Source organism: Arvicanthis niloticus, chromosome 28 (genome assembly GCF_011762505.2).
Source record: "Arvicanthis niloticus isolate mArvNil1 chromosome 28, mArvNil1.pat.X, whole genome shotgun sequence".
NCBI classification, from domain to species: Eukaryota; Metazoa; Chordata; class Mammalia; order Rodentia; family Muridae; genus Arvicanthis; species Arvicanthis niloticus.
The window spans coordinates 21,058,163-21,083,994 of record NC_133436.1 but is presented as its reverse complement, the minus strand read 5'-3'; the positions used below and the strand labels follow the sequence as shown (position 1 = coordinate 21,083,994).

The 25,832-nt window shown below is 40.9% G+C and overlaps 1 pseudogene; it reads right to left on the bottom strand.

The window, feature by feature from the left end:
- Positions 1-23,721: 23,721 nt before the first annotated feature.
- LOC143439932 (glyceraldehyde-3-phosphate dehydrogenase pseudogene) lies at positions 23,722-25,591 on the bottom strand (annotated as a pseudogene).
- Positions 25,592-25,832: the final 241 nt, after the last annotated feature.

The following is a 25,832-nucleotide window of genomic DNA, read 5'->3' as shown; positions in this document are numbered from 1 at the left end:
GTGAATCTGGGTAAAAAAATAAATTGACCAGCATGAACTGAACAAGCTAAGGTTGCTTTTATTCTAGATTTTATTTCCTAGCACCTAAGCTTAGATTTTTGTGGACATAGAGCTGGCACCAATAATACAAGATGGTTTGGCATAGATGAATCAAAAATCAAGTTTAGGGGCTGGAGGTTAGGAGCACTGAGTGATCTCCAAAAGGATCCCAGTTCAATTCCCATCACCCACACAGCAGTTCACAACCTTCTTCAACTCCATTTCTAGGGTTTCTGACACCCTGTTCCAGCCTCTTGGCCTCCAAGTACACAGATATACATACAGGCAAAGTACCAATACTCATAAAATAAAATGGAGGAGTGTTTACCACTGGGTTTGTCTTGTAGGGAGTTATTTAATAGGAAACAAAAGGTTTCTAACCAGAAGCACAGGAATGTAGGAAGTGTAGGAAGCGCAGTTAGCGGTGATATATCCGCCATTCCAAGATGGCGCGGACATCTTGTCCTCCCCACTAGTAAACAACTAACTGCGCAGGTGCAAGAGGAAAAGGCGCGCCAAAGTCACTGGCCAATCCCGAGGCGTAATATTGGGTGATGAGTGAACAGCCAATCAGAAGTGAACACACACCACTCTAGGGCATAAATAGCAGTGCCATTCCCGAGGTCCCTTCCTTCCGCGGTCTTCACTTCTGCTGATACAAGATTAAAGCCTCGCTGTGGTAATACCCGAATTCTGCCTCTCGTGTCTCTCTTCCAAGGGCGAAAGGGGACACGGGAGGTGCGCGGAACAACAAGGAGGGCCAGGGCCAGTTCTGTTGGCAAAGCACATGCTATGCAGGCACGAAGATCTGAGGTAAAGCTTCAGAACTCATGGAGAAGAGTTGTCCAGGTGGTATGCCCCTGTAATCCCAGTCCTGGGGGGCTTTACTTCTGCTCTCTGGTCACTTGAGTAAATAAATATTTACTTTATTAATGCATTCCAGTTGAATCTCTACTCAGAGGCTTTTTAAAAATCATAGCTTGAATATCAAAATATTTCTGTGTGTGTTAGTGTGTGGGGGTGGGTGGGTGGGTATGTATGTGTGTGATATCAGTCATGCCATTAAGGGAGGGGGAGTAGAGTGGGAACAGCACATGTGCGTGCGTACACACACACACACACACACACACACACACACACACACTCACATTGACCAAGAAGGTGTAAACATTGCTGGAAAATGGTTAAATTCAGAATAACCATGTGGTAGACTATTCATATTAGAACATTGCAGAAAACATTAAGAGGTTTTAGTTCTGGTTTTTAGTCACTTGAGTAAATAAACATTTGCTGGATTAATGCACTTCACTTAAATCTGTACTCAAAGATTTTATCATAGCTTGAATATCAAAATATTTCCCTAAGAATCTCAGCTGCCATCAGTTTAGAAGTATTCCAGAGGACATGATGCTCCAAGGCATGCTGGGAAAGCATGCTGTGCAGAGAAAGAGGAGTGGGCAAAACCAACCAAAGTCGATTCTGCCATTCTCCAAAGGCTTCCTATGTAAATGAAGAAAGCAGATGGTCTTCATTAGAGAAATATGAAATTTGGTAGCAAAATATAGACAGAAATTAGGCTGCCAGCTTTTCTTCAATTATAGGCTTCACCTTAAATTACATAGTGAAAGAACTCTCCAAAATCCATCATTGTTTTGTGATGCTATTAAATTTGTTTTGGCAAGACTCAACCATTGTGATCCTTAGGCATTTCGTCGGTTTTTGGCTTTATAATAATATCAACCTTTCTATTTTAAAGAAATTTCTATGCATCTGTGTCTACTATTGTCCTTTAAGGCTTGTTCTTTTGAGTTTTGGGGTCCTTTCCTACTATTTTTGTGCACTCACTTTGATGCTTTATAATATTGTGCTACTGATTTCACTACACAAACTAATATAAAGAAAAATTATTGTTAAATTTCTGTTACTAGGCTTAGACAGCTTCTATTCAGACCTTATCTGCACTGTTTGTATAATAAGCCATCCGTATGATATAAATAACAAGTAACCACTTTCCCTGGAGACTGAGCCTATGTTAAGCACAGTTCCAGCATTGTTGACGTTTGTAAAGTGTTCTTACTGTGAATTGTGAGTTCTTTAAGTTTATATTGAAAGCACTCTTTCTGTTGTTCATTTTTCTCTATGTAGGCAGAGGGATTGAGACTGAGACAATTTGATTTCATAATTAGCAGCTGCTGGATTCTCCCTAGCTTCCCTGACAGGCTTGAGCAAGAGAACTCTAAGTCTGATAGCCATCTGGACTTCTGCTCTGCCAGTACCAGACATCCTCAACACTCCACGGACACCAACATCTTGACACAACTACTTGGAAGCTGTAGCTGGTTGCTCTGTTTTTTAAAGGAACAGCCCCAGTCAAGTCTTCTGGAAACAGTTGCAGGAGACTTTCTGAGGCCTTGAGACTTGTAAACTCTAGCTGACTCTGTAGCTATTTCTATCTCAGAGGGAAGAAGACCATTTCCCATGATGGTCCAGCAGCAGAACTGTTGTTGAATTCTTCTGGGAGGCAAGGCAGTGACTGACACAAAAGACAAACTGTGGGCTGAGAAGATGGCTCAGCGCATGAAGTGGTTGGTCCTCAAGCCTGATAACCAGAGGATAGACTCCTATAGCCTATGTAAAAGTCAAACTGAACAGTGCATGTGTCTAATTCTTTGTTGCTCTAGTAGTAGGAGGAAGCAGGAGAATCATCAGAAGTTTGCAGGCCAGCTAGCTTAGTATATGCAATAGTGAACACCAAGAGAGAACCTGTTTCAAACAAGGCAGAAGGTGAGAACTGATATTCCATGTTGTCCTCTGACCTCTTCATGTGTCCTGCAACAGGTATACCGCACTCCTCAAGCTAATGAAGGCTTTTCTTTATTTGTCTTTTCTTGTCTTCTCTCACTAGTACAGACTAAGCTAGAAATTAGAAAAGGCATCAGACACAGAATGGCTCGAGTTGCAGTTCTGGCAGCAGTTGACAATGAAAGCAGTGGCAGGGCAGTGGTTCCCATAGCTTGTGCCTGGCATTCAATCACCAACATCTATCCAACAAATAGTTCCACTTGCATGATTCTGCCAGTGGCAGTGAGGGCCTAAGCATGAGTCTTCCCACCATGTATAGTATTAGTTCCTCATCTGCTCACTCTATCACAACTTCTGAGTTTGCATGGGTAACCAGAATCACGATGTAGTTACTGTGTACAGGTCCAACAGAGGTAAGAACTCAGAATCTTTCTAGTAGTGGAAGAAGAAATAGAGGAGAAGGAGAAAGAGAAAGGAAGAGAGAATAAAACCAAACATAAAAGCAAGATTAAAGAATAAAAGATTTCAAGGGGCTAGAGAAGAGAACCTGTAAACCCTAGTAATCAAAATTTTTCTAGAGAGCTGCCAAGTCTTTGGGGCTAAGGATCTAGGACTCCAGGCTGAGAGCTGGAACACTGGGTGCTCCCAAAAGTCAAAGATCACAACATCCAAGAGCTTCATGGGAATACAGAATCAGACTTCCGGTCATCACTGCTTCTTCTTGCTGACAAACACCCAGAGAAACAAGAGCTGTTGTCTACATATAATTCCTTTCCAGGTAAAGCAAAAGAAGCCTTAGGCCACTGATTCATTCATAACAGTTACAAAAGAATTCTGTATTATTTTTAGAAAGTTTTGGCTTTGTTAAGTACCTATCTTTACTTTCTTCCCATTGTATTGATGATACACCCTAGTGAAAGCAACTTAAGGAAGAAAGGGTTTATTTGGCTCACAATTCCAGATTACAGATTATCATTGCAGGGAACTTGCAGTAACTGGTTATATCACAACTGTAGTCAAGAAAGAGAGAAGGATGAATTAATGGATGAAATCTTAGTGCTCACTTCATTTGCTTTACACAGTTCAGATTTCCCCTTTTAGGGGATGGTTATGCCTACAATGGGCGTGTCTTCCCATACCAATTAACGCAGTCAATACATCTCTCATAGAACACGTCACAGACTGACCCGATATAGATAGTTTCTCATTAAGACTGTCTTTCCAGGTAATTCTAGATTATGTCATGTTGACATTAAAATTAACCTCTATAATATTCATGGTTCACTAGAAAATCAGTCATGGGCTTCAAGGGCCTCAGGAAACCTCTGAAATACTTACTTTTCAGGGCATAAAACATGACAAATATTTAGAATTCCTGAAATTTTCAATTATCGTAAGTATATTGAAAGTCTGCTTGTGAGCTAACAGTGAGCTTTATCAAAACATTCTCAAATATTTGACACACACAATCTGCCTTCCACAGCCCTGAATCACTCAATCGTTGTGACATTATATGCCACACATACAGTCTAGTTTCTGTTATTTTGGATTATTTCCATATATTTTCTAGATTTCACACATCTCAAAGGCAACATTTTCCATCAACGTATATGAATAGGCCAGATATAACTGCTCCTTTTTGAGGTTTAATCATAGAAAATTTGATGGTATAAGTATGTCCAGAAGTGTCCAGTTGTATAGGAACTAAAGCTAAATCCCCAGATCAGCAGGAATCTGTGCATATTTCAGAGCACCCAGAAACTTCCTGAAATATTACCTTGTACAATATTCACTTTTTTCTAATTAGAATAGTAATCATTTTGCTAGATCTAAAATAAGGCTGACAATCTGTGATGATTAGTCTCCATGTCAACCTGAAAGGATTTAGAATTATCAAGGAATGTATTTTCAGGTGTGTCTGTGAGGGCTTTCCTAGAAAGGATTGACAGGGGATATGACCTGACTTCAAAGTAAGTATCTTCCTATGGACCTGGCTATAAAGAAGCCCAAACACAGGCAGGATTTATGTGCCTGCCTTGCTTCAAGATGAGTATATCATTTTTTGTAGGATCCTCTGCTGACATCAGGTTCTAGCCTCTTTGCCATTCCAATGTTGACTCAAAAATCAGATACCCTCCATGGAGCTCCTAGACATTTAGTCACAAGTTGGGATCCACTAGGTTTTCAGCTTCTTGAGCTGAGTAGCTACCATGTTCTTTTCCCCCTCAGGATGTGTGTAGCTATCATTGGGTTGCCCAGGATCTATTGCATAAGCAAATCTAGTAAACTTCCCTTTAAAGTATAGATGAATTTCATTGGTTCTGTTCCTCTAAAGAATACAGCCCACTCCCAGGGTTCTAACATTAAACAAACATTAAACAGGGACTCTACTATGAAAACCAGGCTCAGCTACTGATGCCAGGAACTTGGTTGAGAATAACACAGCCATTTGTAGGACATGGTTATTTCTTTTGGGGAGCACAGATATTTTCAACTTTATGTTTGGGGTACAGCAGTGTGAGCAATTCCAGACTTTCTCACTTCCCATTTTATGAAAATCCGACAGTCTGGATGTGGCTATTCTTTGTTTTTCAGTGTGGCTCATTATTGTTCAGAATCTAAGCCAAGGGTAACATAGTGTTGGGAGCCGACCTGTAGCAGAAAGCGGCTATCAGCTTTGCAACCATCTCAAGCCACATACCCTGACATGAAACTTGGTTTTCAACAGCTTACAACAGTTGAGCACACTCTGATAAATGTCTTGTTTATCCCACATATCTTGTTTTGTGTTTAGTGCCCCCAGCTGCAAGGTGCATGTGCTGTCCATGTCTACAAGGTGTGCGGTGCACATGCTATTCGAGTCATACATGCCTGTAAGGTGCACATGCTATCCATGCCTGCAAGGTGCATGGTGCACATGCTATCAAAGTTATACACGCCTGTAAGGTGTATGTCCGTATGTCATATCCACACCTGCAAGGCATGTGAAAAAGTATATAAATACCTTCAATGGGGGAGAGACAATGAGAGAGATAAGGAGAGACAATAAAAGACAATGAGAGAGACAATAAGAGAGACAATAAATGAGACAGTCTTGACTACACACCCTGTTTTGTCTCCATTCTTCGTGTCTCTTGCTCGGCCCTGACCCGCAGACCGGAGCAACAGAGCAGTCCGCGACATTTTGGCCCCAAAGCGTGGGGCAGAACGGTCTGCAACACAGTAGTTCCAAGCATGGGTCAGAGCTCGGGCCGCAACAACATAGAGCTTAAAAACCAGACCTATAGAAAAACCCATCACTCTACCAAATCACCCAATGTAAATCAGAGTGTTTCTTAGAATTAGGAAAGACTTCTAGTGGGGGATAGCTAATACTTGGTGTGTCAAAACATTCATTGCAACATCTCCTAGGTGAGTTTAAGTTAAAATTTTGAAAATGAAATAAATTCAGTCTTCTATTTCTCTGAAGACTGCCAATAAAAATTATGTATGAGTATTAATTTGTTCTGAATTTGATAGAAAATATGTACTTCTTTTGGGTCTTCCTCTCCCTTGCTCTCTCTCTTTCCCTTCCTCTCTCTCTTCCTCTCTCCTTCCCTCCCTTTCTCTCTCCCTCCCCCCACCCCCCACCCCCCACCCCATCTCTTGCTCTCTGTCTCCCTCTTTACTCTCAGCATCTCTCTGCTCTGGGTTTTTCCAGCTTGGTGCAGTAATTATGAGTCAATGTATTATCTTGGTATGGGAAGAGAAGCAACTGAATGTTTACTGGCTTTGGTACATCAGCCCTTTTAAGACTGATATATTCTGAAACTGCTTTACTGCTTTTCTCTCTTTTTCCTCTTTAAATTTCTTCCCCTTCCTCCAACTTCTTTTTACTTAGACAAAATTGAAAAAAGTTTCTCAAGTTATCCATAAAGTTGCATAATGTTTATCCAAAACATTAACCAGTTCAAACCCCAGTGGTTGTATCAGTTTATTCTAAAACACTAAGAAATCATTGTTTTCTAGTTCCATCCATTGCCTATGAAATTCATGCTGTTCTTGTTTTTAATGACTGAGTATTCCATTGTGTAAATTAACCACATTTTCTTTATCCATTCTTCAAGAACATCTGGGTTGTTTCCAGTTTCTGGAACTAGAAAATGTCATCCCGAGTGAGGTAACCCAGATCCAAAGGATATGCAGGGTATGTACTCACTCATAAGTGAATATTAGCCATAAGGTAGAGGATAACCATACTATACTCTACAGACCCAAAGAAGCCAAATAACAAGGAATGGTTGAACCTTTCTTTGAAGGGCAAACAAAATGGATATCAGAGGTAGACTAGGTGGGAAAGGGATGGGGAAGGGAGCAGGGTGAAGGGGAAGTTATAATATATATAATATATATATATATATATATATATATACATACATATATATAACATATATAACATATATAACATATATAACATATATAACATATATAACATATATAACATATAATATATATATATATATATATATATATATATATATCAGATATAAGGAGAGCATCAGAGAGAGAAGAAGAGAAAACAGAGGTGGGAAAGCAATCTCTAGGATGTGATAGAGCCCTGGGATAGGTGTAGCCCCCACAGGGTATATAGGGCCAACTCTAGCTGAGACTGCTAGCAATGAGAGATATGGATCTGGAAGTGGCCATTTCCTCTAACCAAGCAGGACTCCCAGTAGAGGGATAAGTAACTCACCCTCAAAACCTTTGACCTGAAACATCTCCTCTGCCTACAAGAAGTGTAGGGACAAAGATAGAGAAGAGACTGAGGGGATGGCTAACTTGGTTCAGCTACCCCAAATTGAGACCCATCCCATGGGCAAGAACTAATTCCTGACACTATTAATGATATTCTGTTATACTTGCAGACAGGGACCTAGTATAACTGTCCTAAGAGAGGTTACACCCAACAGCCAATGGAAAAAGATGCAGAGATTTACACCTAAACATTAGATGGAGTTCAGTGAGCCTTATGAAAAAGGACTGAGAGACCCCACGAGGGCAGTGACTTTACAGGAAGACAAACAGAGTCACTTAACCTGGACCCTTGGGGATTCAAGAGTCTGAATCACCAACTAAAGAGTGATCACAGCCTGGACTTAAGCCCCCTGCACATATGTAACATATTAGTAGCTTGGTCTTCATGGGGGTTCCCCAACAACTGGACAGCAGGGGTTGTCCCTGAGTCTGTTGCCTGCCTGGGTATACTCCATTCCCTGAAATGCTCTGCCTTCTCTGGCCTCAGTGAGAGAGGAAGTGTCTAGTCTTACAGTGACTTGATGTAAAGGGTGGTTAGGGAGGGTAAGGAGGGTATGGAGGTATGGGGAGGTGGGAGAAAGGAGGCCAACACAGAGAGGGGTCACCCTCCTTTACAAAAAAAAAGGGAGGAATTGGGATAATTTGCATGAGTGAGTACTGGAGGAGAGGGGGTGCTGATATTGGGATGTAAAATAAATAAATAAATAAATAAATAAATAAATAAATAAATAAATAAAATAAAAAATTTAACCAAAAAAAGAAAGAAACCATTGTTTGAAGATGTGCTTAAACACCACCAAATCAATGGCTAACAATTCTTGTCTAATAGGGTTTAGAGATCAAGGGTGCTTTTAGGAGTTCCAGGTGAAGGAGCGTGGGGGAAGGAAGGGTCTGGAGATTCCAGGCTAAGTGAGAACACTGATTGCCACACTTCTTCACTTGGAATTGGCCTGGTAACATTCAGATGACCTTGAAGAAATCAGTTACCTTGGTTCCTAGTTTTCTCATATAAATACTCACTATTGTCCAGATGATGTTTAAGTACCACCTCCCCCTGCCCCCAGTTTCTTTACAGGTTTCCTGAACCAGAACAGAGGCTGAGCATTGGGATAGGTGCCCCCTGGTGAGTATTTTTAATATAAGGACTTGGGTATGTGTTTTTTCTTTGCCCAAAAAAGCCTCTTAGCTTCTTCTGGGCTCTTCCCTGGAGGGCTTTGAGGATCTTTAATCCAGTGTCTTGGCTTTTTCTCTGTGGATTTACCTGGCTCCTTGGAGTCATTTTTCAGTCCCATAGTCTTCAACTTTTCAATCTCTCTCAGAGTCTTTTCGTTTGTTTGTTTCTCCTAAAGCTTTTCACACAAATAATATGGCAACCACAGGATTTGAAATCTGCCAAGTTTCACTTAAATTGTGGACTCTTGTTTTATGTCTGTTATCAAAGAAAAAAATGATTTTTGCTTCCCTATTTTTTTTTTTGAGACAGGGTTTAATTTTATAGCCCACACTGGCTTTGAACTTATAATCCTCTGCCCAGGCCTACTGAGTTCTGGGCTTACAGACCTATACTGCTGTGTTTTGGCAAGAAACATCTCTCAGTTACATTTCTTGTGAAATATAAAGTATGCAAAAGCAAAAGATGAGCTTTCGGTCAGGCAGTCCCTCCACCTCTGAACACAGCACAGATTAAGAAACAAGGCCTCTACAATTCAGTTAAATGGCTTCTTGTTCCCACATTTCTCATCGAGTGTTAGCCTTTAGTGTGGAAAGGGGTTTGAGACTTCCTGTCAAATTAGAAGTTATGAGACACTGATTCCGTAGACAGGATGGCCAGGATTGCTGTCAAGTTTATTTATATAATGAAGTGTTTTATATTCCAGCCAGGAGGGGATAGAGTAAGACCATGTCTATTGCTTCCTTTGAAGAACTGGCCTTTCATTTCTATTAGATACGTTAACGGTGAGTTATGGTCTGGAAATTAAAGTCAGGACCAAGTGAAGAATTAAATTTAAGGGATAGAAAGGAAGCTGTCATGGTACTTAGTGAGATCCAGTGGTTCATGAGAGCTGTCTTCAAGTTACATACTCCCTAAGTGTAGGATTTGCTCTGTCCTGCTGGGCAGGTACAGCACGTGGTGCTCTATAAGGAGAGGTGAGCACTTGCAGGACTTTTAAGAAACGATTAAAAAAAAAACTATCTTATTTTACAGGCTTAGAGAGATGTTGGTAGCCATGTAATTTAGGGAGTTAGAAGAAAATGAGGATGGATAGGAAAGAATAAAGCCACAGAACATACCTGGGAGTATGAAAGAGCCAGGCCATAAAGGCAGTGAAGGAAAAGGAGTGTAATGTTGGGTATGCATTCCCCTGACTGTCTTTATAACTGAGGGTACAGCTTGCAAAACCTTCATGAAAACTTGTCTCGTTTTTTTTTTTTTTTTTTTTTTTCTTGGCTGATGTTTTTAAATTGACTTTAGAAAATAATGTAAGAAATTTCACATTCTTGCAACTTGCTGTACATGATGACTGTGCATGACTACCATATTGTAAATGAGTCATTGTGTTTAAACCAAAAGCATTTCTGATATTAAAAGTTTATTCCGGTTTCCCAAGAAGCCATTTTCAAAGTAAGAATAACATTGCATGAACTATGGAGAACTTTATGAACATGCCACCGTATAATAACCAGACTAATACACTCCATAGAATACCATGCCCATCAACAATGCCTACAACGATGAGATAATTGTCACTATGAGCGCTCAGGGACAAAGAGGATGAATCGCTGTGCAGAGTATTGTCACTAATAATAAGCACTGGGAATAAGGTAATGTGTTTTTCATCATTATGGTATGGCATACATTATGGGCTTACTTGCAGAGTTGCAATTGATGACCACATAAAACTTGCAGAGTTGACAGAAGTAATAAAATGTTTGTGAGTTAATGTATCGCAAAAGCCTTGAGAAGCAGCCTTTACTAATTGCTCTAGAGTGAGTCCTGCATCTTTGGCTAGTGAATAACTAATACAATGTTGTAATGTTTCCGCCAGTTCTCTGTGCATTCTACATCTGTGTTTTTAACCACTAGTGGATCCAAAATGCTTCAAAGATACAACTGTGCTTGAAAGGGACTCGTAACTCCCTAAACAACAGAGCACAATCACTTATAAGTGTTTATGTTGTAGTATAAGCAATACATAGATGACCTGAAATATATGGAAGGATATGTGTTAGTTACATTCAAATGTTATACCATTTAATATAAGGAATTTAAGCATTAGCAGATTTGGTTTCAAGTGAGACAAATGAAGAGGGAGTTATCTATTGGGTGTCCTGAGTGTGGTAATGGATGGGTGTGGTTTTCAGTGGTCTAGAACTCAGAGGGCTCCTATACTGACACCTGCAGAGGCCCAGCAGGGAAGCAAACACCAAAGAGATGAGAATGAAAACTCAGTTCAGGTTGATGTTAAACTGAATCAAGAATTCATGGAATCAGATCTCAGGTGGCTTATTCATGACAAATTTAAATACAATATAATTTGGAAAATATTTCCTAGTGCAATATAATCCCTAGTGCACAAGGAAGTGTAATTATATCAGAACTCAACTCAAGAGTACATGTTATTTCTCTAGATGGCTTCTAAATATAGGCTACATATACTAGTTTAAAGGCCTACTGTGGTGGTTTGACTAGGTTTGGCCCCAACAGATTCATGTGTTTGAATGCTTGGCCCATGGGGAGTGGTACTATTAGGAGGTATGACATTTTTCGATGAGGTATGGCCCTGTGCGAGGAATTATGTCACTGTGTAGGTAGGCTTTGAGGTTTCCTATGTTCAGGCTCCTCCCAGTTTAGATGATAAACTGGATGCCTGTAGAAGACAGTCTCCTCCTGGCTGTCTTTGGATCAAGATGTAGAACTCTCAGCTTCTTCTCCAGCATCATGTCTGCCTGCACAGTGCCATGCTTCCCACCATGATGATAATGAACTGAACCTCTGAAACTATAAGCCAGCCCCAATTAAATATTTGCCTTCATGAGAGTTGTTGTGATCACGGTGTCTCTTTAAGGCAATGTAAATCCTAGCTAAGACACCTAGGGAAAGATCTGGCCTGGTCTTGGTCATAGCATAGCTATGCCTATGTGCTATATGCATAGATAGCATAGAGGTTATTTTGGCTCTAAGCCATCTCTGGTCCTGGTTGTGAGAGCTTGGGGAGCCCCTGGCCATAAAGGTCATTTAGATTACAAGCCTCCTCTGGTTCTGGTTGTAGGATCTTAAGATTGCCTGGCCCAGTGGGTAAAGCAGATCACCCAGCTATCAATCCATTCCAATCCCCATATTCCAAAAAAAAAAAAAAAAAAAAAAAAAAAAAACCCAAAAAACAGGTTATATGTTCTTGCCTTTGAAAGAAAAATCCTGGGTGCTTACTGTTTCTGAGTTCCCTGAAGATCTATGGACACAAAGATCATATAATTAGGGCATTCTCAAACTTACAAAACTTTAGAGATCTTAAAGTTGAAGTTCTTCTCTTACAGATATATTAACCCCAACAGGTGATAAGTTCTTGTTCAACAGTATATAATTTCAAAAAGAATCCAAGCACTTTGTCAGGAACTGTATGTTTTCCTCGTAATCTTGCTTACCCTACCTGTGGCCATAATTAAATTCCTTTGCATCAACCTCAGGCATCATGCCTTATCCCTACTACTGAAACCAGGGAGGGCTTAAGCTATTTGCTGATATTGTTGCATCTTTGAGGTTATCAGCACACACTCATATGTTAGTGAGATTTGCTTTTGCTCCTGGTTTAGACTTCACCATGAACTCACTTTCACTGTGCTAATCAGAGTGATTCTGCCTCGGCTTATGCGGCTCTGTCTATCTTATTGCTCACCACAGTGAGATCTATATAGTAGCTTAGTGAATAGATGTTTCTCTTGACTACTGTTATTGGGCCATTTGAGGGTGGAAAATCACATAATGATTGTTTTGGCTTCACACAGCACCTTGATCCAATACACAGACTGTAGTGGGAACTTTGTGAATGCTGAATACATTGTTTGGCCCAGTTTAGTATTATAAAATGATAGTTACAGAAATCTGTTCCTGAAAATTAAGAATTTTGCTTGAAAATACCGATCAGAACATACTTCCCATTACTTTACAAACAGAAAAAGTACACTACATGTTAAACTCAAAACACTTGATCCAGTTCTTTCTTTTTTGTAGATTTTTAAATTTTATGTGTATGAGTATTTTGCCAGTATGACTGTATATCCATCATATTTATGCTTGGTATCTGAAGAGGTCAAGAAGGCACCAGGTCCACTAAAACTATAACTATAAATGATGTGAGCCTCCATGTGGGTGCTGGGAATGGAATTCAGTCTTCAAAAAGAACAGAAAGTATTCTCAATTGCTGAGCTGTCTCCCTACCTCGCAGCCCACGTCTTAAAAGTGGATCTAATCCTCACTGACCTATCTAGGTTGAAGAAGCATCATGTGAGACAGGAAAACAATCAGACATCACGTTCTGATCATCACACACTTAAAAAGGCTGCTGGTACTGACTCTGTGCAGTAACGTGTTCAGTGTTTATTGCATGTCATAAATATTATGTTTACAATAGAATATAGAAATGGGAAGGGGAAAGAAGTAGAGTCGCTAGGGCTAACAGAAAATGAGCTGCTGTAATAAAAATTAATACCTTGAAATAAAAACCCTTTTTATGTGCAGCCCACAAGAACTGGAGGGAAGAACTGGGGAGAAGGATAGAGTTGTCACCTGTCAATGGTTATGGAAAGGGCTGAGAGAGACCTGACTCAGGCCAGGCTGTTAGAACAAAGTTTATTTCTCTTTATTCTGAAACCTGGGAACAGTATCAGTGGATCTGCTATCTGCTGAGGGTCTATCTCCTGGTTCACATGTTGTGCCTACCCAGTGGGGTCTTCATGTGGGAACAAAGGCAAATGAGGTCTCCAGCATCTTTCATAACAGCTACCTCTCTCGTGATGGAGCAAATTGCTTCCTCTGTTAATTACAGCTGCAACACTGTGACTGAACATCTGACATAAACTATTTAAAAGAGGAATGATTTACTTTGTCGTAAGGTTTTAGAGAGCTTATCTCACAGTCACTTGGTCCTCTGTTTCTAGGCTTTTCCTGAGGCAGAACATCTGATGGCAGCAACGTATGAAGGAAAGGTTGGTCACTTCAGCTTAGACATAAAGTATGGTTAGGATTGTGCTGAGAAGCATGCTCTTCAGTGATACACATCCAACTAAAGTGTTTTCCCAATCTAAGGCCCACCTTGTAAAATTCTGATCATCTCTGATATAGCATCACCAGCTGGGGATCCAAGGGAACCATGAAAGATTTCATACTCAAACCATGGCATCTCTCAAAGACCCTGCCTGCCTCTTGGTGCTGTTCCTTTGGTGGTTAATCTTTCAACATAGAGAATTTGTTTGAGCATATGAAGATCATGACACTAATCAGATGAGCAATTTCAGGCCAACACTCAAACCGGAAGAACAGTTGGAGAGACCTCGTACATTTAAGGCCACCATAAAAGCTCTAGAACAGAAAGATATGTTCAGTCTTCAGGGAAGATGGTCAACTTTGGTGATGAAGACAGGTTAAGTACAGCAAACTTTAACTGTTTTTTTTTTTTTAAGAAAGTGTGCACATGTGTGTGTGTGTATGTGTGTGTGTGTGTGCATGTGTGTGTATGTGTGCGTGTGTGTGTGTGTGTGTGTGCACATGTGTATGGGTGAATGTGGAGAGGCCAAAAGTCAACAGCAAATATCTTTCTAATTTGTCCACCACCTTATTTTATTTTATTTTATTTTATTTTATTTTATTTTATTTTATTTTATTTTATTTTATTTTGAGATAGCATCTCTTACAGGACCTGGAACTTTCCAAGTTGGCTTGACTGACTGGCAAGATTCTCTGGATTTTGTGATTCTCCTATCTTGGCTTCCCCAGCCACTGCTCCTAGCTCCTTTTTTTTTTTTTTTTTTTTTTTTTTTACATGGGTTATAGATGATTAAAGACAGGTCCTCCCATTCACACAGCAAACACTTTACCCACTGAGGCTCTCCCCAGCTTCAGGATATTTTGAAACAGGATTGTTATAGCTCCCTATGTCCTATTATTTGTCACCTCATCTGCATGATGTCCTTTAGTGAGTCTTTCTCTTAGCAATAGCTGAGACACTTACACCCCTTCATGCTTCACATGGCTATGTAGTGGATATAACTTAGTACTTTTTTTTGTATACTGTGTTGTAAATTGTGGTCTACTGAGTTTAGATAAAATCAATATAACTTTCTTTTTAAATAAAATATGCTTTTATTAATCCTTTGAGAATTCTACATACTATATTTTGACTCATAATCATGTCTCCCTCCCCTAACTCCTCCTCGCTTGCCTCCTTCTCCACTGAACTTCATGCAAGCTTTAAAAAAACAGGTTCAATTTGTGTTTCCCAAATATTCTTGGATGTTGGCCCATTCCCTGCAGTATGGTTAATCTTCCTGGGGTAGCCTTCTTAAAGAATACTGGTTCCCTCTCATCAGCAGTGATCACTTACCAATATCTCCTCAGATATGGATGGAGTTTCTTTCTTTTTTTTTTTTTATTAGATCTTTCATTTACACTTCAGATGCCATCCCCTTTCCCCTTTCCCCCCCTTAGAAGACCCCTATCCCATGCCCCCTTTTCCTTTTTGCATTTATACATTTTTTTTAAAAAATGTTAATCATAGGCTTCATAAGTTTGGTATTGTTCAATCAGAGGTGTAACCCACTACCCAACCTAGATATATCTACTATCTTTGACTGGTGGAGATTCATGAACATCTGCTTCCCTGTCTCCCCCCTCTATCTCTCTTTCATCACCTAGCTTCTCCTCTCCTTCTTCTCCTTTTCTTACTCCTTTTCTTCCTCTCAGTACTCCTCCCACCTTAGCTCCTCCTACACATCACCCTTCCTGTTAAAAGGAAACTTTTCTCTCAAAATACAATTAGAGCATAATTATGCCAATTTGTACCAGTGAGGTACAAGATAGTCCTAATACCCAGTCCATCATTTTGTTGACCTACCAGCACCTCTGTCATCTCTCCTAACTAAAACATTTAGTTCTGAACCTGGCTTTAGGATGAATGTCGGCTGACGACCATACACTCAGATCTTTTCTCTCAAGGTAAATAGCTATAAGTTTTCAACTTCGTCAGAAATCCAGAATGACTGAGTTGACTATAATTGTGGGAAGCACAAAGCATAGCTTCTAAAACTTAGCCAATTTATAGAGACCTCTGAACACCTGGACACACGCTCTACTTCAAAACGTTGGAGCATCTGTTCTTCTGCCTTCTGGCCCAGGATCATCTGACAGACCTTAGTGCTGCAGAATTATTAAGGGATGATTACTCTGTCTAGGCAGATATAATCAGTCGACTATTCTGCAAGTGTGTCCTTTTCTGGACAGTAATTTGTCTGTAGAAGGAAAGTGGCAATTCTTGCCTAGTGGCTGTCTCACCACAACTGGAGTAACTCCAAGGATGCTCAATTTCTTCTTAGAATTTAACATAGGAAGCTGTCCGGAGCAGACAGGTCTCTAATGAAAATGAACATTAATACTGAAATGTTTGTCATGTCAATTCTAAGGATTTCTGATGTTTTGAAAACCAGCTATCCATGTAAGGTAATCTGGACTGTTGCCTGTTAATTCCACTCAGCTATTTCTAAATAAAACATAGAGAACACCCTTATAATAAACTCCAAGTCATGAATTTGCTATAGTCCCTTAACTCACAGGGTGACCATCTCAAATCAGTTAAAAAAGTTGAAGAAGGGCTGGGTCTAAGCTTTGCATTCCTAAGTGTGTTATACTGGTACAATGCCTATGAGAGTAACAATATTCATTTCACTCTTATATCACTAAGAAGCTCATGCCAATGAAAACCTTAAAATTTGTAAACAAAGTAAATTGGTGCCATTTAAGAATTTTTATCTTCATCTTGATAATAATTACACAGATTTCCACTAATAGGTTATGGCTATGCAATAAACCCTAGCTAATCCTCTCTATTCCGACAAAACCACTACTTTTCCCTAGAGAGACAGCCCAACATTTACCACCTTAGTCCCCATGCCCAGGGAATAGGGGCGCTGACTCATCATTAGCTTCTTCAAGCTGATTATGGGCATTGAGATATTAGAAGAGGAGTGGGGGGGAAAGCAAATTGACAATCCTCTGATGTTGTGTCTTCACTGCCTCCAGAAGGAATTCACGGACCTCAGAGGTTTGAGCAGGTCTGCCCAGCTTGCTTGTTGAGTAGATACACCAAGGCTGATCATTCTGCAATATACAATTCTCAAAACAAATTTTAGTATCAAGATAGTTTTTTTTTTTAGAAGAGGGCTGACATTTTATTAAGAATGTTGGTTCTAACCGCTTTTCTATTTTTCCCCTCTTTTATTGGATATAATATTTACATTTCAAATTTTATCCCCTTACCATATTTCCCCCACCACCCAGGAACCCCTTATCCCATCCCCCCTCCTCCTGCCTCTATGAAGGTGTTTACCCACCTACCCCCAGCCTCCCTCCCCACCCTCAGATCCCCCCCCTCAGTGCTCAGCCTTCAGGGTACTAATTATCTTGTCTCCCACCTATGCCCGACAAGGCCATCCTCCCCTACATATACATCTGGAGTCATGTGTCTCTCCCTATGTGCTCCTAGGCTGGTGGTTTAGACCCTGGGGAGCTCTGGCTGATGGATGGAGTTTCATGCCCATATCTTCCCTCCGTGCAGCGGTTTGGTCTGTCTTGACCTTGTGTGGGTTCTGTACATGCTGACACAACTGCTGTGAGTTCTTTGAGCAGCTGCCCTGCTGTGTCCAGAAAACATAAATGTTGTGGCGTCATCTTCTACTTATTCTTGCTCTTACAGTCTTTCTAAAAAGATGGAACCTAATATGGCCGTGTTATTGGTGCCAAGAACCTGTGGCTAGATAGGTGATAGGACCTATGGGAGAACCTATTACTATTATTCTGCTATATAGACATAATATTAAACCAGCTGCTGATGCATTTATCAGTTGTCATCAGTGAAGTTTCTTTTTTAGTAGATGATAGTTATCATAGAGATGGATAGTTTGTCAATATGCAGAACATAAGAGACCATAAAATGCTCAACCCTAAATACTCTTTTCTTTATCACTGTTAACAGGAAGGATCATTGTTTTATGGTATTGAAAGATGCCTGTATTTTGTGAAACACACACACACACACACACACACACACACACACACACACACAAAGGTCCTACTTTAAAGGCATGTATTCTGTGGAATAAGAACATGTTTTATGCAGTTTTGCTCTCCAAAGTTTCAGTTATCCACTATCGACCATGCTACTAAAATCTTAAATGGAAAGTTCCAGAAGTGAATATTTTAATGGTTTTAAATTGTGCTCTGTTCTGAGGAGCATGCTGGAATTTCACACCACATTGTCCTACCTATCAGAGGACATGAACCATCCCTTCATTCGGTGTATTCACACTCCATGTGACAACTACCTGTCAATCACTTAGTCATATCAGTTATTATGGTGACTTTAGTTCTGTCTCACAGTACTTGTATAAAAGGTTTGGTAGTATCTGCAGCTTTGTGGGTCTATCAGAGGTCTTGGGAGAGATTTATAATAGAGGAGACAGTACCAAATATACTCTCATCTTGCCTTATGCCAGTGTAACAGGTATAAAATGTCTTAGGAGGATACACTTATCACAATAAAAAATATTCTAAATGAGTGAAGTCATTACAGTATTTGTTAGGTACATAGAATCATAGTCAAAATAATTGCAAAAGGTATGTAAAAGTCACCAAGGAGCCTGAGTCAGATACATGGTCCAGATAGAGATTTCTAAAACAAGATATGAAGTGCAGAGTCTGTCATGAGAGGAATACCTGCATCTGGTAGGAATCAAGCATGCTGACTTTTTAGTCAAAGAGGAACTTCACTATTTACAGTCAGAGGTTTTCTGACAGGGAGCAGGAGAGTGGCCAGTTTATGTTGGTGAGCTGGAGTTTCAAGAGCAGGTGGTGACTTCATGCTGAATGCCACCCCTCCTCACCTAAGTCTAGACCTGTGCATCACCAATGAGGCTTTAGCACAGAGTGAATCTAAAGTCTCCCTAGTTCTCAAGTCATCTGTCAAGTTCCTGGGAGGATGAGAGACAGGAGCTAGGAAGTCACGAACACACCCTAATAGTACGTGTTCAATATGGAATCACAGTGAGTAACTCAAACTGGCTGGGCCCTTGTTTAGTCCTTGAAAGGAGCTCTAACTTAACACAGCAAACATCAGGAGGGTTTAGCTCCCAAGGCTGTAATGCTAAGCAGGAGAGTGGACTCCAACTGCCTTTGCTTTCTACAACCCCTTTTTGCTGTTTTGGAAACGGGCCCTTTTTCTCAGCCTCTACTGTTTATAACTTGCTGATGTCTCCCACAGCCTTGGCTGCTTTCATTCTATGCATTAGTGTGTTTCCTTCCTTTAGTAGAGTGACTGGATTAGGAATGTCATGTTCAACCAGTGGGCAAATTAAGTATGTTTGGTAGGCAGCATTGATGAACAACAATAGCAACAAAGGGAAATGTTTCTTCTCTTTTCTTTCTCCTTGGGTAATATAGGAGAGTAAGGCCTCGGATGGGGATGCAATCTTTGGTATTATTGACTTGTTTGTTGTTTCTTTTTATTTTTGTCATGATTTGTTTTGGTTTTGGTTTTGGCTCCCACTGGAAAAACAATGGGAGGTCCTGGAGAATAGTGAAGTGTTTCCAGGTGAGTCAGCATGGAAATGGACTGTATGGCAGCAGAGCAGAGAGAGAGAGAGAGGGGGGGGGGAGGAGAAGGAGAAGGAGAAGGAGAAGGAGAAGGAGAAGGAGAAGGAGAAGGAGAAGGAAAAGGAGAAGGAGAAGGAGAAGGAGAAAAGAAGAAGAAGAAGAAGGAGGAGGAGGAGGAGGAGGAGGAGGAGGAGGAGGAGGAGGAAGAAGAAGAAGAAGAAGAAGAAGAAGAAGAAGAAGAAGAAGAAGAAGAAGAAGAAGAAGAAGAAGAAGAAGAGAGGAGGGGAGGGGAGGGGAAGTGAGGGGAGGGGGGGAGGGGAGGGGTGAGGGGAGGGGAGGGGAGGGGGGGAGGGGAGGGGAGGGGAGGGGAGGGGAGGAGAAGAGAAGAGAAGAGAAGAGAAGAGAAGAGAAGAGAAGAGAAGAGAAGAGAAGAGAAGAGAAGAGAAGAAGAGAAGAAGAAGAGGAGCTCAAGATTTTGAGGATTATGTTAGGAGACCCAGGTCAAACTTTACCCAAAGCTGCTCTGTGCCTAGTTTGCAATATTGCAAAGCAAAATATATTTCAGGTTGGTTGAGCCTTCTATTACGTGTCCTCTAATGACTAATATTAAAAAAAGATAGATCTGCTTTACCATGCAATTGCCTAGAGTTGATACTGACACAGAAAGGATCATAGACTCCTTAGAAATGATAAGATAATGACAAGAGAGTTGTGTTTTCTCTGAGTCCCTCTCACATTTTAATGTTTAATATGTTAAAAATATTAGCAAAACCCCACAATTCTCTCACCCTCCTTCATTTTCTTTTTCTTTGGTTTTATGGCTGGTGGAAGAGATAATGGCATCAAAACATGTCTAGAGAGTATGTGTTTAGAACATCTGATATGATGGCTAAATCGGATTTCAGAACTGTGTAAACAGCCTTAAATGTTACTGCTGTTGATGTCAGATACCACTGACCAACTGTTGTGTATTCAATTCATTTTTCAAGGCTTCCTTTCAATTCAATGCCCTTGTGTAGTAGTTACTATTGGTTTTCAACATGACAAGGTCTAGAATCATAGGATATAAACCCATGAGTATGTCAGTGAGCAAGTTCCTAGACTGTGTAAATGGAGGTGGGAAGACCTATCCCAAATGTAGGCAGCACCATTAAATACACTGGGGTTCCAAGCTCAATGGAAAGAAGATGCACCAAGCATCAACATGCATCTCTATTTATTTTTCAACTGTAGATGCTCTATGCTCTGCTGCCTCCAGTGCTCAATACTATATTCATCCCTGCAGGCTGGACTGTAGCCTCAAACCCCATGCCCAAGTCAATCCTTTACTCTCTGTGTTGCTTTTATTGGATCTTTTGTCATAGGAAGGGTCATGCTGTCATACTGTAAAACTTCTTTCTCATTAGTTTTTGAAAGATTTTATACAATGTATTATTAACTTCTTCTCATAATCCCTTCCAGGGACTTCCCTAAATACCTAACATCCTCCTCCTCCTCCTCCTCCTCTTCCTCCTCCTCCTCTTCCTCCTCCTCCTCCTCCTCCTCTTCCTCCTCCTCCTCTTCCTCGTCGTCCTCCTCCTCTTCCTCCTCCTCCTCCTCCTCCTCCTCGTCCTCCTCCTCCTCCTCCTCTTCCTCCTCCTCCTCATCCTCCTCCTCTTCCTCCTCCTCCTCTTCCTCTTCCTCCTCCTCCTCTTCCTCCTCCTCCTCTTCCTCCTCCTCCTCTTCCTCTTCCTCCTCCTCCTCTTCCTCCTCCTCCTCTTCCTCCTCCTCCTCTTCCTCCTCCTCCTCTTCCTCCTCCTCCTCTTCCTCCTCCTCCTCTTCCTCTTCCTCCTCCTCCTCTTCCTCCTCCTCCTCATCCTCCTCCTCTACCACCACTATCATCACCTTTCAGTGGAGCATGGTTGGTTTACCATGGTCTACACTCTTAAAGAAAACTGATTCTTCTGCTCTCAGCATCTCTCAATACCAATAGCTCCTCAGATTGTGGTGGACTTTGTACTCTCCTTCCCCCACCACACTGGGATTTTGTCTTTCTTGAACTTGCACAGGTCTTGTGCAAATTGTCCAATCACTTTCAATTCATGTGTGAAGCTGGCCTGTTACACTGAGAAAACACTTTTCCTTATAGTCTTTAGCTCTCATAGTCTTCCTGCCATCTCTTCAGCAATGACCCCTGAGCCTTGGCAGAAAGGAATATGATATAGACACTCCATTTAGAACTAAGCACTATGAACTTTTTTATTATCTGCACACTGGTCAATTGTGGTCTCTCAGTTCCCTTTATTATCACCATCTTCTGCAATAGAAGGTTCTCAGATGAGAGTGGAGAGATGCATTGGTTTTTGGATATATCAATAAGTCATTAGAAATCAGTTTAATACTATGTCCATTTAGAAGAGTAATAGCGGTATGTTCTCCCATAGGGCCTATGACCCTATATTGTATTATAAGTTGTCTTATATTGTAAATTGTTTAGACACTGTCATGTTTTGGTTGTGTGTATACATCTTCATGTGTCCAGGGAGTGCCAACCAATTTGAAATAAAACTAGTAACATTTAACAAATGTTAACAAAGTATCAACTATGCACTAGATGCCATCCTGAGTGACAGAGAAGCAGCATTATAGAAGACAGACCGATTTCCTGTAGGTGATTATCTACTAGTGAGAGAGACAGGGAAAAAGAGTTAAGTGTAAAATACCATGTCAGAGTTGTTGAAAGCAAGCAAGCAAGCAAGCAAGCAAGCAAGCAAGCAAGCAAGCTCGCTCTGGGTGTGGCAAAGGACATCTGTAGATAGTGTAGACGCAAGGCTACTCAGAGAGAATGACATTTGACTGGCTGCTTTGCTCTTTGAGAGATAATTGTAGTGTTTGTTCTAGGGGCAGAATCGCCTAGTCAGAGGCAAAGCAAAAGCAAAGGCCCTAAGACAGGCCTGTTCTTAATGTTAGAAGAGAAACATGCATGCTTGAAAGGAAGAACAAGAGAGCCAAGAGTGGAGGGGTAAATGTGAAAAAGAAGACAGGGCTCAGATTGCATAGGCCAGTGTTGAACGATGGGTATGAAGCTTTGGTTATTCTAATAAGCTCAACTTGGAGCCATAACTTGGTCTATCTAAATGGGAAGAGAAGTAGAATAGACTAGGCAAAAACAGATGTTATTTTGAGGGATAAATTTCATCTTCAAGAAGACAGACTATGGTTAGAGTTATAGAAGCAGACACAAGCAGTGTGTCTCTGGATAGTTTTAAGGTGGGCTGTTGTAAGACAGACAGTGACAAAGGACTTGCCATGATTCTTAGTTTATATATTGAGTAAATAGGGCTTAGTGGTCACAGGCGAACCCAAAAGGTGAACAGGTATGGCAGGATCAAAAGTATTTGACTTGGGGTTTGAGTGTGAACTGACTATGAAGTTTCCGATGGAGGGGTCAAGTGGACCCTAAAACTCTGGTTTGCTCTCATTTGCCCATATAATTAAAATAACACACTTACAAATGAGGGGCTATGGATGTAGTTCAGTCTGGAAAGTATTTGCCTGTATTTCATCTCCAGTTATGTATAAGCCAGTTGTGGTAGTACACAGTAGTAATCCTAACATCTGGGAAATGGAGAAAGACCTGAAATTCAAGGTCACCTCTGCTTATGTAGGCAGCTCAAGGCCATTCCAGGACACATAGCACCTATTTCCCACCCCACAAAAAAAAAAAAAAATCACGAATGAAAAGCAATGAACACATTTCAATATGTAATGTGAGGAAATATTAACAAATTACAAATTCTAAAGCTAGCCAATATAAAATGCCACTGATTTCAAAGACATTATTTTAACTGGGTGCTCAAAGTAATAGCTATACCCATATTTTTGCCTGTATATTCCTCAGTCACCTTTTTCTACCATAAGAGTTTTATAGTGGTGACATTTTCTGAGATGAAAATAGAAAGTTATTTTTTCCTAAAAAAAAAAAAAAAAAGCAATGCAAGTTTGGAAGTACAAGTTGCTTAACACACACACAAGTACAGATGAACATGCAATTCATAGCTTTTCTCCAGAATCAACCTTAGAAACACAGGGATTCTAACACATGCTGGGCATGTGCTTTACCATTGTCTTGTGTCTGCAGCCTTTGGATCTTGGAGTATGATCTCACTATGTAAACCAGAGTAGCCTTCAACTCCTCCTTCTCCTGCCTCTTGAGTGGACAGATTACAGGCATACGCCAGTATACACTATCACCCTGGACTAATTTTTGCAATTTCAATGATTCTTTTCAGGTAACACAGCACATTGGTAATTATACATACGGCATACTTAAGGATTTTTCTGACAGAAGAGAATCATTACTGTTACCAGACATCCTGAAATTTTACCCTTTTGGCAACTGAAAGAATTTTCCTCTTCCAATCACTGCCCCCAACTCCATTATTGACTGGCTAATTCCCAGTCAATAAAACTCCTTGAAGCAACCTGATTACTATCATCGCCATGGTTAGGTTAACTTTTCTTAATTTGCAACAGAAGAGAGCCCCTGTGAGATGTTGAAATTTTATGTCATGCCTCATTTGCTTTTGGAAATCAGTGTGTGTGTGTGTGTGTGTGTGTACACTTTGTTTATTTTTGAATAATTTACCAAGATCAGAATACACAATACTTAAGTGTTTGTTCTCTAGTTGATAATAATTTACATCTTTTCAGCTTTGGACTATTAAAAATACAGCATCCAGAAATATGTCATTCAGGTATTTTTCTGGATAAAGGTGCTCAATTTGTAGAATTATTAGGGTTAATAGTGGTAGAACATAAGGGGCCTGATTTATTTATTTATTTATTTATTTATTTAAACCTACCATATATGGGTTTCAATATGTATTTTTTATACCTGTGTATTTGTATATGTTTTGTTTTTTTGGGTGCTGTGGACTTTATTGATGGTATTCAAGAGAGTAGGGAGGGCTTCCTAGGCTCCTCCTGTTATTATGGGGATGGAAAATATGAGGGGATGCTCAGTGTTGGGGTTGAGTTAGAACATAGACTCCTCAGCAACTGAAGGCCTCTCTCTTGCTCTCAGTGTCCTTGCTGGGGTGGGTGGCCCAGGGTTTCTTACCCTTTGGAGGCCATGTAGGCCATGAGGTTCATACCTGTTGCTGTAGCCATATTCATTGTCATACCAGGAAATGAACTTTACAGAGTTGTCATTGAGAGCAATGCCAGCCCCAGCATCAAAGGTGGAAGAGTGAGAGCTGCTGTTGAAGTCACAGGAGACAACCTGGTCCTCAGTGTAGCCCAGGATGCTTTTTAGTGGGCCCTTAGATGCCTCCTTCACTACCTTCTTGATGTCATCAGCCTTGGCAGGTTTCTCCAGGTGGTGTGTCAGATCCACAATGGATGCATTGCAGGTAGGAACACCATGCCATGCCAGTGAGCTTCCTGTTCAACTCTGGGATGACCTTGCCCACAGACTTGGCAGCACCAGTGGATGCAATGATGATCTGGACAGTCCCACAGCCAGCATGCCGCAGCTTTCCAAAGGGGCCATCCACAGTCTTCTGAGTGGCAGTGATGGCATGGACAGCGGTCATCAGCCCTTCCATGATGCCAAAGTTGTCATGGATAACCTTGGCCAGAGAGGCTAAGCAGTTGGTGGTGCAGGATGTATTGCTGACAATCTTAAGTGTCATTGTTGTCATAGTTCTCATGGTTCACACCCATCACACAAACGTGGGAAATTGGCAGAAGAGGCAAAGATGATGAGCCTTTTGTCCCCATCATTCAAGTGATAGTGCCCTGACCTTCTCCATGGTGGTGAAGATGCCTGTAGACTCCAGAACATACTCACCACCAGCATCACCCCATTTGATTTTAGTGGGATCCTGCTCTTGGAAGATGCTTCCCACTGATGTCAAGCTTCCCATTCTAAGCCTTGACTGTGCCATTGAATTTGCCATGGGTGGAGTCATACTGGAACATATAGACCACGTAGTTGAGGTCAATAAAGGGGTCGTTGATGGCAACAATTTCCACTTTGCCAAGTGCAGAGCAGAAGGCAGCCCTGGTAACCAGGTACCCAGTACAGCAAAATCCATTCACACTGACCTTCACCATCTTGTCTACAGGATGAGACTACACAAGATGCAGCTGTCTCTGGAACAGGGAGAAGCAAAGCTTGTATATGTTTTTAAGTGTCCTGGACCAGAAACCTATCAGACACAGCTGTTAAGCATCCGTCCCACACCAAGCCACATTGTTTGAACAATACCTTTACATATTAGTCATTCTAGTGAGTATAGCAGCTCTGTGCTCCTCAGAGACATACTGGGTGATTTCCTGTGATTCTTTCCTCAAA